This window comes from Dermacentor silvarum, chromosome 1 (assembly GCF_013339745.2).
Source record: "Dermacentor silvarum isolate Dsil-2018 chromosome 1, BIME_Dsil_1.4, whole genome shotgun sequence".
Taxonomy (NCBI): Eukaryota; Metazoa; Arthropoda; class Arachnida; order Ixodida; family Ixodidae; genus Dermacentor; species Dermacentor silvarum.
Window position 1 is genome coordinate 413,543,079 of NC_051154.1, and position 12,866 is coordinate 413,555,944.

A 12,866-nucleotide genomic window follows, 5' to 3' on the forward strand; every position below is an offset into this window, starting at 1 on the left:
CACAATGATTGACCAGGTATGTTTGCAAGTCATTAATGAAAGCTGCAAATAAGATTTGCCTTAATGTAGAAACTTGCGGAACTGTGGTGTTTCTCGTCCACGTGCGGGAATGTTCTCCGTTGACAACCAGGTTCTGCTGTCGGTCAGATAAAGACCTCTTTATAAGGCTAAGCGGTACACCCCGCACACCGTTAGAATAAACTTTAATTAAAAGTACCTAATGATCCAATAAAGTTTGCAAGAAGCACGAAGATTCTCATAAAGGCCTGCGTATAAATTGTTTGTTTTCGATGAACGTCTTTTGCGAGCCAATCTGTGCTGCATTCTTATCGCCCAGCGCAAGAAGCCCTTTTCTGTATCTGAAGTTTCTCGAATGTTATCGCTGATACTATCTGTCGTGTATGTTCTCGCTTAAAGGGTTCCTGAAACGGTTCGGACAAATTTTGTAGACGTGTAGGGTACAGCTACAGTAAACCATTCGCGTCACAATTTAAGAGATGCGTCTCATATTAAGAGAGCTACGGACGATTACAAGTTGCCCTCCTCCCTAGCCATGCATTTCCTCCTCAACTCGTTCGCCGAGTGATCGGAGCTAAACTCCGCCTTCGCTGTCTCTACGTCATGTTGTGTCGTGTTGTTGTCTACTTCCGGTTGGTCTTGGAGCCAGCGCGCGAAGGATCTCCAACCTCTCCGCTAGCCGCCCGGCCGTCGATCCCCAGCGAGAACGATCAAGCAGCGTGCGTTGCGATCGTTCTGTCGCAGCGCCGAGCGTGTCCGGTATTCCGGTAACCACAGGCGAGCTGGGTTCTTTGACGGATAGCCAGAGGCGTAAACTAAAGCCCCTCCATACTGCTTTGATGAAAGAGCTTAGTAGAAGTACGTGAGCGGCCTGATCGGCATGCACGGTCGGGCCATCTGGGGGCCCAGAGCTTAACCAGCCAAATACAGAGCTAATATTCTTGCAAACTAGTGTAAAACATTTAAACATATACAAAGACAACGTGTTCAATATTACGCTCCTGCCGAAAATTTGAGCCAGCAGCAAAGTAGAAAAAACTTGGTTACTGCTTGGTTACTGCTGTGTTGGTTATAGCTGTGTGTTTCATTGAGCTTTGTGCCGCCAGGTGACTGCACCGTGCAAGCAGTTCCCGTTTGCGCCGCCGTTCATCACGTAAAACGTGGTAAAACGGCCAGTACGCATGCGCTTGCGTTTACCCGAATACTGGACACGCTAAACTCTATTGTGGCAATCCTTCAACGTAAAGTGACGACCGCAAACGCGTAGATGCTGGCGCCGTTTGGATACCGACAGTGCGATGCGCTGCAGCCACTCCGCTCGTCTGATGCGTTGCAGCGGGGCACGATGTCGCAGCTTGACATGTCGCCGATCGCTACGTTTGTAGCCCACAACGCAACAAGGGCGAACCATGGTGCTCGCGAAAAGAAAGAACAAGACCAACACTGACCGTGCAGCTCTCGTCAACACGGAGCACGTTTTAATACATGCAGGCGACACTTGCTGTGGGCCGGAAGTGCTTTTTGTGTAGTGATACGTATGTCCTTGTGCATTCTCTTTCTGCTACTTTCTTTTTATAGAAACAAATTAACTAACATCTAAACTATTACGAACAACATTTGTTCACATAATGTTCGAGAAATCGATGACGCGCCCTGTCGGAAAGCTGACTTGATATGGTCAAATCGCGTCACTTGGTCACAAAATTCAGCCAATTGGCGTGCTGCGATTGGTAGCGATGTACCTTTTAAAAACCTTCAAATAAATTACACGCTTTACGTGGAGCGCTTAGATGCGTCAATGAATGATCAGAAGGACGTACTCTAACGACTCAGTACGTTTGTACAAGATGGTCAAAATCGTTTCAGGGTCCCTTTCACCTTGTATATTAAGATTGTATGCGCGACGCGAATAATGTAGCGCTCTCTGGAAGGCACGCGGGCACGAGACATTATGCTGGAGCCTCCTGCGAGTCGTGTCCTGCGCTTCACCCGCTAACCAGATTTCAACGAGTGTGCTGGCCATTGTACTGAGCGTTGCTGGCCTTTGCTGGCACAGGTTCGCCCTGTTAACAGATAGTTTCGTGACTTCCGTTGTGCCAATGTACCGTCACGACAACGTCACAATATTGAATAGTTTGGTCGCGCTGTTGTTACGCGTATTACCGGTGATGTTAAGAAGTGCTAGTTCAGTAGATATGCTTGGATGTATCCATGCCGGCAATCATTATTAACGCTGTTTCTTATGAACAACACAATTTAAACAATTTACCAGCAGCAATAGGTATTTCAATTATATTTTGTACTTTTCGTTATGAGCTTCAAGTTTGGCGTTATATGGGCCCCGTCGTAATCATCTATACATGCTATGTTTATGATTATTGCTTTTTATGAGGCCATTGGTTAGCCACTGCTTCTTTTTAAATCAAGTTCTTGTGACCACGTTGCTCACTGAGCGGTTTTGTTTATGTGATAGCACAATTTTTCTATGAAGTAGTTAAACTGCTAAAATTTATTTAAATTTAATTTTAAAATATCTAAATATTATTTATATACATATGTAGCGTTCCTACGTAGCCCAACTAAAGGAAACGCAAACTTAATATTGACGGAGGTATTCCGTCATATTCAATCCAGCACCATGAAACTGTCCTTCTAAAGTATGTCTTCTTAATGATGAAAAACGGCGACATGACCAGACGTGTTGTATCGTCTGATCCTCACCACAGTATGAGCAAAAAAGGACGGCGCCAGACCACATCAAATTTACATATTCGTCATGGGAATTTGGTTAACAGGACTTCAACTTTTCTAGTATGGAAGAGGTTTCTACTCCAAGGAAATGTGAGGTTTCGATAATCAGTTACATGTGTTAATGATTCATTACAAGAGTTTTGCTTGACAGCACGTTTCCTGAACCTAGCAGCAGCTATGAAAGCTAACAGGAAGGATCGAGAGAATTGCACACCTAAGCGCTGCTTTCGCCAAGTTGGCTCCTAATTCATTCATAACTAATCCTTTGGGACCAGGCACCCATACCAATCTAATTAGTGGTAAGTGAGATGGTATTAGACAATGAAATGTGCGTGAAATATGTGAACCACTATTTGCAGTGAGAGCAGATCATAAAGAATCCCTTATAACAACTTTGGAGATTGATGATTTCACTTTTGTAGGGCAAGTACAACCGCCCGAAACTCAGCTAAAATTACAGGTATGTAGTTTGGAAGTCTTAACGATAACGATGAGTTCAAATAAGAAGAGAAAATGCTTATACCACATTTTTTTAGCCTTGCGTCAGTCGCGATGTGGCGTTTATTTTTTTCATCATTAAGTGATTTTGGAATAGACCATTTATAACACTTTAAGAATTATGTTTAGAATCGTTTGGATAGCTATCATCACATATAATCTGGAGATTCTCTCTCTCGCTGCTACTAGGAGGGACCTCACATACTCGTATATCTAAGGGGCCAACAAGTGCCTGTAGGAAGACGACCTGAGTAGTACGAAACCGATGCCCGGAAGATTGAAAATAAAAATATTACAGGCGGAAAACTACAAATTATTTCGAATTTTATATTGGAAGCATTTATCTCTAAGAATGTATTGATCGTCAAAAACCTAAATTTACCCAAAATAGGCGGTAAGTTTGCTTCTAGGTGTAGTACATTATTGGCAACGTACTTTGGTAAACCAAGACATACGCGTACAGCTTGCCGTTCCAGAAGTACAGGGGGACGTAATCTATATGGCACCCCCCTCCCCTCCTTCGAATATAGAACACATCCTAATGCCAAAATTGGCCGTATTTACACTTTATAACACAGCCGATATTCTAGTTGACATTAAGACAAAGAAATTGAGCTCGGCAGGCCATGTAACTTAACAAAACTTCTTGGGCAAGGTGGTGTGATTTGGAAAACATAATTTTTGGGGCGCTGAAGAGACACACACAAGGGACCCACAGCTACCAACTGATTTATTAAAATCAGTTGGTAATAGATGAAGGTGCCACATGAATGATAAATAACCTCAAGCTAACCACATCCTGTGGCATGGACGACATTAATTCTAAAATTCTCAAAAACACCTTCATAGTGTCTAGTAAAAATCTGTTTCATATCTTCAGGCAATCATTACGGACTGGCCTGCTGTCCTCAGACTGGAAGATAGCAAAGGTTACACCAATATTTAAGTCCGGTAATGAATACACACCGGAAAACTACCGTCCTATATTATTAACATCTATATGCAGCAAAATGCTAGAACATATAATTGCATCAAATGTCTACAGCCACCTGGAAGCCAACAAATTTTTCTTTATCAATCAACACGGTGTTGTGACGTCATCAGTGATGCGATAAGCTATTCCCGTGTCATATTTGCCTACTCGCAAACTACTGCTGGCTGCGCATGCGCCGACAGACAGCCTGTGCAAGGGTATATACGCGCCCGAGTATCGTTGTGTTTTGTCTTCGTGTTTTTGAGTTGAGGCTGCCAGCGTGCGCCTCGATAATAAAGTGCGTCCGCGAGTGCCTGGTGACGAGCTACAACTGGCGACGAGGACAGGCCTCGGAAAATGCGCGGGTTTTCTGTCCGCGCGAATTGTAGCGCCATGCAGGAAATGGATGCGAAACCAAAATCGCTTTTCTTTTTTTCTTTTTTTCTTGCCAACCCTCTCTTAACTTTGACCTTTCTCTCTCGCCTTCTACTATCGGCGGCGTGGCTGGCGCGCCCCGCGCTCGTCGTCAGCCGTGCTGATAACGTACAAAAGGGCAGCAATTTTTTTTTCTGGCCTTATGCGGTCAGTTTTGCAGTTTTCGCCTTCCGCGCTAGCAGTGTGGTCCGTGTGGCACCCTACCGTTGCACGTTTGCCGGCTTTTCCCCGCAATGTCTCGCAGCTGTCGCTGTTCGTGTGTGGTTAGATGGTGTGCGAACACATCAAGACGAAGTGAGCCATGCGACGTGAAATTCTACCGCATCCCTAAAGACAACAGGTGAGCACTGTGCAGTTTACTTCCCGGTCTTTATTTGTGATAGTAATTTTGCGCAGTCGTACATGGCTGTCCGGTGGTGAGGCAACAGTTAGCTGATTTGAAAACACCACAACGATGCAGTAAATCGTTATGTCAACAGGCAGCGAACATAAAGCTCCTTATAAATATAGTACCACCTGTGCGTATCGCAAGGAACACGTGTGTAGGTGTGCGCTTTGCACTTATTTCTAGCTAATGCACGGTCCGGCGGTGCGTTAACGCCCGCTACAAAATAAAAAAACGATCTCGCCCCGGACTGCTAAAAAAATTTTAAAAAAATCACTGCGCGAAGCATGCGAGGAGGGATAGGAAAGTCTTGAGGGAAAGGAGGGCCGAGCGGTTGTCATAAAAAAAAAGAAGGAAGAAAAAAAGTGCTATAGCGAAAGGAGAGTTTTTTTCGCCGCCGTAGTACAGTGATCCGCCCGCTAGGGCCTAATTGAAGTGCGCCTTGGCGCTAGCGTGGACTGCGTGCCTGCTATACGGAACCAATGGGAGGCATAGGAAGATTCACCCCCCTGACGAGGATGGCATTCACGCCGGATTTCTAGGATGCCCACCACCAGGCCGGACTGAATCATGGCGACCACTGTTGGGAAGCTACCGGAGTTCAAACGACATGACGGCAACTTTAAGGTGTACCTGGAGGGGTTCGAAATATTTATCGCTGTCAATAACACAGCCGAAGGCAAGAACCTCCCGGTCTTCATAACGGCTATAGGTGAGAAGGAGTACGTCACGCTGCGGAGCTTGCTGCTGCCTAAAACACCAGCTAAGACGTCATTTAAGGAAGTCGTGGATGTTCTAAAGAAGCAAAGAAGCGTTCTAAAAAAAAGGCACACCCGCCATTTTACTCGAGCTTCTGATAAATGATAGTTATACCCATGGAACCTGACACGGGCGCAGCAGTAGAGTGTGTGAAATACTTTACAAAGGCCTCTCGCAGACAAGCAAATGTCAAATTAGCCACATACAATCGCACGGCAGTGCCAAGTGTAGGCGTCCTGAATGTAAAGCTGCAATACCAAGACCAATGCTTCGAACAGCCACTGGTCGTAGCGAAAGAAGCGAATCTCTGCCCACGTTGTTTGGCAGAGATTGGCTTATTGCCTCAAGTCTTGTCTGTAAAGGCTTTGGATAAGGAGACATCGCTTGGTGAGAAATTTTGCCAGGTGTTTGACTGGGATTTTGGTATCATTAAGGGGTTCGAATGCAGCATTGGATTGAAGGTTGGCGTGCGCCCTGTATTCATGAAGACGCGACCAGTGCCATACGCTTTGCGCGAGCGAGTCGAGCAAAAATTGGTCAAATTATAAACAGCTGGTGTCCTATACAGGTTCAGGCACATTACATGGGCAATACCGCTTGTGATTGTCCCAAAAAAGAACACGAAGGAACTGTGGTTGTGTGACGACTATCGCGTCACGGTAAATCCAGCAATCAAGGTCGATCAATATTCCTTGCCGCTGCCTGAATATATGTTCGCAAACCTGCAAGGTGGAACCGTTTTTTCCATCATAGGTATCTCGAAGGCGCACTTGCAGCTTCAACTAAACAAACAACCTCAAGAACTGCTCACAATTAACACCCACTTAGGCCTGTTTAGGTTCCGCCGCTTGCCTTCTGGCGTAGCGTGGGCACCGGCTATTTTCCAGTCAGTCATGGACGAGATACTGCACGATATGCCTGGAACAGCCAGCTACTTAGATGATTTAGTCATCGCAGGTGAGAATGAGTGGAGCAATTGGTGCGACGCCTAAGTGAACATGGCATAAAAGTGAACGCTAAGAAATGCAGCTTCTTTCAGCAGCTCGTCACAAACTTGGGGCAAGAGATTGACAAGGATGACTTGCCCCCAAAGGCGGAACATGTAGAAGCCATTAGAAAAGCACCAGGGGCCACTAGCGTGAGCCAATCTGAAGACCTTTTTTGGGTTTGATTAACTACTATGGGAAATTTTGCGAAATTTGTGCTCGGTCTTGGAAACATTGCGCGACTTGCTGCGAAAACTACATGGCACTGGTCACGTGAATGTGATAAGGCATTCGGCAGATGCATAGACATATTTACTAAGAGTATGCTGCAACTCTGTGATGTGAAAAAATAAATTATGATCACATGTGATGCATCTTATTATGGGTTATGTGCAGTGCTATCGCATGTGGTAAACGGTGAGGAGAAGCCAGTTGCTTTTCCTTCACGGTCTTTGATTGCGTCCGAACGTAACTACAGGCAAATTCAAAAAGAAGCGCAAAGTATTGTGTTTGCTGCAAAAAAAAAAATTCACATGTACCTCTACGGGCGACCCTTTGATACAATAACCGATCACCAGCCCTTGACAATTTTGTTTGATCCTATATCGCTGGGCAGTGCAGTGGCCACTGCCAGAGGGCATCGCTGGTTGACATTTTTGGCCGACTACATCTATAAAGCCAAACACAAGCCAGGAACATCCATGCAGCATACAGACGCATTGTCTCGCTTACCCGACACAGACAGCAACTGCGAGGAAATCTTTTTGGCCCTAAATGGACTTGCTGATGTTAACATCAAAGGATGGAAGCCAGGCAACTGGACGCTATCATGTGATGAGGGCTGTGCGTGGCATGATATCACATGGATGGCCCAAAGCAGTGTCTGAGGAACTGAAGCCATTCTGGGTACGCCGGTTGGACCTCAGTGTAGATGAAGGGTGTTTTATATGGACAAACACACCGGAGTCATTGAAAAATGATCTACTGCAACTGCTGCGCATGAACATCACTTGGGAATAACCCGAATGAATGAATGAAATCATTAGCGAGGTAAAAAGTATGGTGGCATGGAATGGACAAGGCCCATGAAAACATTGTGCAAAAATGTGAAATATGCTAGACTGTTCTCCCTGCAGCGACACCGTACCTTTGTCGTTAATGCAAGTATGTCAAAATCCATGGGAACAAGTGCATTTAGATTTCGCCGAAGAAAAATGGAAGACATTTCTTGTCGCTATCGACACATATTCCAAATGGTTGGAAATTAAGATCATGAATGTAACAATCACTTCGAAAACGGTTGAGGTCATGCGTTCTTGGTTCGCGGCGCATGGCCTTCCTCTGGAGGTAGTGACAGACAACGGGTCGCAGTTTCGAGCCGCTGGGTTCAAAAAATTCCTTCAAGCTAATGGTGTGAGGCATACACTGACGCCGCCGTACCACCCGCAGTCTAACGGTGCAGTGGAGCGCACAGTTCAGACAACTACAGCAGCACATCTACAACAGATACTAGAAGACGCAAAAAAGGGCACTTATAGAACGCTTCAACACAGAATAGATAACTTCGTATTCAGTTATCGAACAACGCCTCACACCTTCATGTGAAGAACACCTGCTGAATTATTTGTACGAAGGAAGCTGTGGGCCTGATTGTCGCTGCGACGCCAAAACGTTGAAGGTGCCATCAGCAAAAATAAAAACATGCTGACTGAGCAGAGGTCCGCCGCGAGTGCTTGCTGCTTCTTCTTTCTAGGGTTTTACATGCTAAAACCAGTTGTGCGTGGAGAAGGGGTGAACTGGTGGCCTGGAGAAGTGACGCGTGTCAGGTCATCTTCAACATATCTAGTGTACGTGCGAAACGCAGTACGGTTCGTCCATGCGGACCACCTGCGACCGTCGAACATCGAGCCAGTGGCTGACGTGGGACTTTCCACATGCATGTGACGTTATCGATACTACACCGACGACAGACCAAAGCCCGGATTCGTCGTCGCCTGCAATGACTCCATTACGTCCCGGCAATCACGAGCAGCCGTTACTCTTACGAAGGAGCACAAGGAAACGGCGTCCACCTTATCGCCAAACTTGCGATAATTTCTCAAATTGGGCGTGAAGGAAGTGTTGTGGCGTCATCAGTCATGCGATGAGCCATTCGCATGTCATATTTGCGTGCTCACAAACTAATGCTGGCCGCGCATGCGCCGAGATATAGCCTGTGCTATACGAGCTCAAGTATCGTTGTGTGTTGTCTTCTTGTTGAGTTGAGGCTGCCAGCGTACGCCTCGCTAATAAAGTATGTTCTAACCCGTGCCTGGTGTCAGGCAACAACAGACGGATTTCGGAGAAATTTTTCATGTCAGACGTTATTATTTGAATTAACAGCTGATTTACATACTAACATGAAAGAGGATCTACAAACTGGTTGTGCTTTCTAGACTATTCAAAATCGTTTGACCTTGTAGCACATTGCCGTTTGATTTTGAAATTATCTGCTCTTAAGTTCTCTTTACTAACATGGATTCGCAATTTCTTATGTAATCGTCAGCAATTCACCGAAGTTATTATTTTCTCTCCTGTTTGACACGTTATTTCCGGTGTACCACAAGGCAACGTTCTTGGGCAGTTACTATTTCTAATATACATTAATGACTTACTGAATAACATTTCCTCCTACGTTCGCATTTTTGCGGACGACTGCATTCTTTATCGTTTCATTGGTGCCGATGATCATACAATCCTCCAAAAAGAACTTCTCTTTGGTGTAACACTTGGCTGATGAAGGAAGCTTAACGTTTCTAAATCTAAAATGATCACTTTTAGCCGCAAGCACACTAACGCTACGTTTTTTATCACATAAATAACACTATTCTGCATGATACTCAATATAAGTATCTTGGTGTTAACCTAACTTCGACGCTTTCATGGTCGGCATACATTGCATACATATGCGCCAATTCTTCGACATCATTAGGGTACATACACCGCAAGTTACATAATTCTACTAAAAATATTCGTAACCACCTTACCTAACATTTGTTGGACGTCAGCTTGAATAAGCTGCATCCATGTGGTCTCCCGATCAGAAATATTTGATCAAAAAACTCAAATCTCTTCAGAATAGAGCTACGCCTTTTGTTTCACGTTGCTCTGACTCTAACAAAAGTATGCGACAAATGAAACTCGAACACTCACTACATCCCTTGCATGATCGTCGTGAAATAGCCCTGTTACCTTATTTCGTAAATACGTAAACACAGCGCCATCAGTTCTGCCTCTTGAAACTCCATATTACAGGTAACAACGGTTGTAAAATCGGTTCAATTTCATCTGCATTTACAGAAAGATTAATTCATTTAACTACTCCGCTCATGCAAGAGCCATTCGTCTTTGGAAGGTCCTTCCTAACATCATAGTATATCAGTCACCAAGAAAATTTCCGGCTTCTTCTAACAACGCATTTTTCAAACAACTCTACATAACCTAACGTATTATTTTTCTCATTGCATTTCCCGTTATTAATGCGCAAATATGCCTTAAATACTGTTTTGTTATAGCCTAATTAGGTCTCGCTCGTTATGTAACTCTATTGATAATATTATACTGTATGAAATTTTACTGTTGAATAAGTGTCTTGTTGAAAAGTGTTCGGCTTGTTCCTTGTACATATTGTCACGTAGTAGTGACGCTGAAGTAAAAAGTCGTAAAACTGTGCATGAGGAAACATTCTTTATTGGGCGAACCTGTGCCCACAAAAGCAAGCTACACTCGAAGCACAACGAAAGCGGCGAACACAGTCGGCGATCGTTGAAATATCATAAGCGGCGAAACGCGTCGGCTTTTATACGTGAGTCATCGAAGGTTCCAGATTAATCCCTGGTGCCCGCGTGTCTTCCAGAAAGTTCTAGATAATTGGCGTCGCTGATACAATCAGATTACATGAGCGTCGGTGACCACAGACGACGGATAGAAGCATCGATAACGTTCGAGAAGCTTCCGATGCAGGCATAGAGAAAGGAATCCAACAAGAGGGGAAACTCCCATAGGGCCCAGCGGCCGAATTGACTGCAGCGTGCCAAGCGGTCGGTGTCGATCACGTGCATCACTTCCGGTTTCGGTTTTGGGCGCGCGTATTTTGAACGCAAGCTAGCACGCCGGCTGCGCACCCCCCCCCCCCCTTTTCCCTTTTTTTTTGCTCTTCGTGCAGAATCGGTTTATTATTTAGTAAAAATGATTGCGAACGATCTCGTAAAGTCCCATCGAATCTGTGCCACGTGCAATTTCGCAAAGTAGACGCAAGACCTTTTGTGCAATGAGGAAATATTTATTTTGCTCTATATAAAAGCTCGTTCCGCGCTTTTTGTGCGTTCATCCAACGTTGTGACACCAGCAGGTAAGGCAGTAGTTCCTTTATGAAGCTCCACCGGACGGTACCAGCTGAAAAAAAAGCAAATTACAAGCATGTTACATTTGCAAGCACGTAACAGCATGTTACAAGCATGAGTCATTTTGGCATTTAGACATAGGAATACTGCGAGGCGAAACGTGCGAAAGCGGTGAATGGGCGGCATTAAAAACAAAAGCAATTCGCTTTTACATACATGGCGTAGAAAATACCCGCCTCATCCCAAACATATACGAAAACATCTGGTTTCCAAGCGTTCCCCAATTTGCGGGCATTATTTCCTGCACTTAGGCAGCACAAATACACGAGCGACTTCGCGTTTTCAAAACTTGGCCTCGGGCGACGCGACGGTACGCGACATACACAGAGACGGACGCAACAGGCACTCAAGACAAATGCGTGGGTGCAATGCCTTTTTTCAGTCCTTTAGAAGACGTAATTTTCGAATTACAAGTTTCTGATATGTTCGTCGTTCGCGCGTTCTGGCGGCGCCAGCAGCACACCCCATGTTATCACTCTTGGCAATCACCCATCGCGCTTTCAACAGGCGTGAGTATCGAAAGAAAGTATATGCTGTTGCGGAGCCACAAAAAACGTTACAGACTTGTCCCTCTAAGATTCATTACACGCCAAACTTTATCACCACGGCCGAGCGGCTTATCGCTAACTGCGTCACTGCGCGCTGTGCGGTCAGCGTGCCTCAAAAGTACCCCAGAAAGTAACGAAATTACTTTTCAGTAATGTCTGGCGTCAGAGAAAGCAGCACAAACTTCTCCTAGCAAGATGCACTAGACTACACACCACGGCTGAGTTCTCGCTAACTGCGCCCTGTGCGGCCAGTGTGGCTCAAAAACCGAAATAAGTTACAATAGTCCCCTAGGAAGCGTCGGAAACATGTCTCAGCACGATTCATTTACTCAAATTAACTGCGCCAGAATGGCCGAGCTGTTTTTCGCTAACTGCGTCTTAAGTCTCGGTCCCGTGCCGTAAGCCTAATTGCGTCGTAGACTGTGAAACAAGATTTCTCACCTTGCCGTAGTCCAATAGTGCAGTGGTGTCTTGTCCCAGTGCAGAAGGAACGCAAGAATACGCCGAGAGCCCAATAAACCAGGTTACATTTAAAAAAGAAAAAAAAGAATGAGACAGACGCGTCGCCGAGCGCGAGCGCTCAAACGCGCGCGCAGCCATCCTCGCTGGCTTCGGGGGAGTGTCTGGCGCATGACGCATGTATCTGGCGCGTCATTGACCTGTGGCTAGGTAAGGCAAGGAAAATAAGTCGCAAAGCTGAAGTTAATTTATACGCAAAACGTTTTAGTTTTCGCGGCAAAGAATTAAAAAAATAAATGAATGCCAGTTAACTTAAGTTCACTTTCTTTTTTTTCGATGCTCGCGGCAGCTAACGTTCGGTGTCAAAAGTATAGCGTGACGTATGGTGACGTGTTTCCTGTAACCAGTTTTTGCCGAGTGTCCCCTCTTGTTCAATTTCTTTCTCTATGATGCAGACGCGATCTGCGCCGAGCGATAACGTTTAACATTTGTCAGCTGGTGGAAAGCGGCCACCGGTGAAAGATAAACATGTATACGTGTCAATACCCTCCCCTTAAAATGCATCGTCCCGATGCTACAAACAAACGCGAAAGCGAAAACAAAATGACCCGT

At 45.3% G+C, this 12,866-nt stretch overlaps 1 long non-coding RNA gene across 1 annotated transcript; it reads right to left on the minus strand.

Annotated features, from left to right (window-relative positions):
• Window positions 1-11,105: 11,105 nt before the first annotated feature.
• LOC125942553 (uncharacterized) lies at window positions 11,106-12,627 on the minus strand. The gene is made up of 2 exons (XR_007465200.1): window positions 12,237-12,627; window positions 11,106-11,239 (listed from the first exon to the last, which is right to left on the minus strand). It is a non-coding gene; the product is annotated as an uncharacterized LOC125942553 (long non-coding RNA).
• Between the last annotated feature and the right edge of the window lie 239 nt (window positions 12,628-12,866).